Here is a 1862-nt window from a genome sequence, read left to right as displayed (position 1 = left end):
CCAACTCTCATTAAAACTCTAGCAGCAGCATTTTGGATTAACTGAAGACTTCTTAAAGAGGTTTTTGGACCCAGATAATAAAGAATTACAGTAATCCAGCCTAGACATGAAAAATGCATTTTTGGATAAGATGTTTCTAATTTTAGTGATATTACGCAGGTGGTAGAAGGCGGTCCTGGTAACATTTTTAATGTGGGGGTTAAAAGACATGTCCTGATCAAAAATAACACCAAGATTATTTACATTAGAACTGGAGGCCAGATTAATGCCATCCAGAGGAAGTATTCAATATAATTTTTATTGTAAGTTCAGAACATTTCTTTAATTTTTGACGTCTGAACTTCTGAGTTTCACCTCTTCAATTCGGTTCCAATTAAATCTCAATACAAAAACAAATTTTCAGCCGCACCTGTCTGTCACTCCTCAGCACTCTTAATGAGACAGGAGGACAGACACTGGAGGAATGTATTCTGTCTCTGCAGGAAAACCATAAAAGAAAGAATTCCTGAGTCGGTCATCTGCTCGTCTGCAAAATAATTTGCTTTAAATTATTAGTTTTGTYAAATACTTCAAAGAAGTGCACAAAAACCTATGTTTCAGAAGAGGTTAATCTGTCACACATCAAGACCCTTTACTCTGGACTCACCTGGTGCACAGTTAAAGATATAATGTTATATTGAGTTTAGTTTACTTAGGTGTCCTACAATGATAAAAGACCAACGTGTCATGTCTTTAGCAGCAAACAAAGCCAGCCAAGAAATAGRAGCACCTAACCATGAAACACCTGCAGTTAAGGATAAAACTAAAGATTTATTTTTCTGATAGAAAACAGGAACATACAGCTTCATAAAAAGCAATAATTATGGAGCTTTTTATTTAATGGTTCAGATCACAAAAGGTAAGAAGCTGACTCAGTTGGACCAGAAGCTGTTATGTTTAGTATTTATTATATTTTATTATGTTATTATTCTGAAACAAAGTTCATCTGGAGGTGGCTGCCTGGTCTGAAACAAATGAGGAGGTTGAAGGCATCCACCTTTCAGTTTTTATTCAGCTGGACAAATCCACAGACACTTCCTGTGAGGCCCAGATAACTGATGATGAAAGAGTTAAGCASAGKRGAAYCCTGACCAGAGCCGGCTCTTGGCATAGGCGAACTAGGCGGTRGCCTAGAGCGCCATCTGTTGGAGGGGGCGCCGAACTGCAGAAGAAAAAAGTAATTATTTGTYATCCCTGGTTGTAACTCTGCTCYGCGCCCCTTTCAGTTAGCTTTGTCTTAAAAAACTATAATGAAGTATTACAGGAAAAATAAACTACTCTACCCATAAAGCATGTTCTCCACCCCAATGCAGCATTCGCCCCCACCCTCTCTCTCATTTGATTTACGTTGCACTGACTTGTCCTGCTCCGACACTCTGACGGGGGAGGGGCTAGTAGTGCCTCTCAGGTAGCAGTTTGTGTTGACAAACTCAATAACAACAAGTCTGTATTTTGTTGTCCCATGCATGTCAACCTCTTCGGATGTTTACCTGTATAAAAAGCCGCAAAAATCTGTAAATTTTGCAAAAAAAAAATGCACACAACTCGCACCCGCAGGGAAGCAGGAGGAAAGGAGAGCGGAAAAAGTTCAAAACTTTTTTCTAGCGGCAGAACAGTTTAGAAGATGGCTATTTACTGTTATTTGTTGTTTTTAAAATCATTCTACAGATACAGATACATTTGAAAATGACATTTTGAAAAAATCCATAAGACTTGAAAAAATCCGTGAGATTGCCCTATATGTCCGTATACCTGCAAAAAGACGTAAAATCCTTATAACTTACAGACAATCCGTACAAGTTTACATGTATGTTATTTATTTG

The sequence above is a fragment of the Austrofundulus limnaeus genome, unplaced genomic scaffold, assembly GCF_001266775.1.
Source record: "Austrofundulus limnaeus strain Quisiro unplaced genomic scaffold, Austrofundulus_limnaeus-1.0 Scaffold388, whole genome shotgun sequence".
Lineage (NCBI taxonomy): Eukaryota > Metazoa > Chordata > Actinopteri > Cyprinodontiformes > Rivulidae > Austrofundulus > Austrofundulus limnaeus.
The sequence above is the reverse complement of the archived record's forward strand: the minus strand, read 5'-3'. Positions refer to the sequence as shown.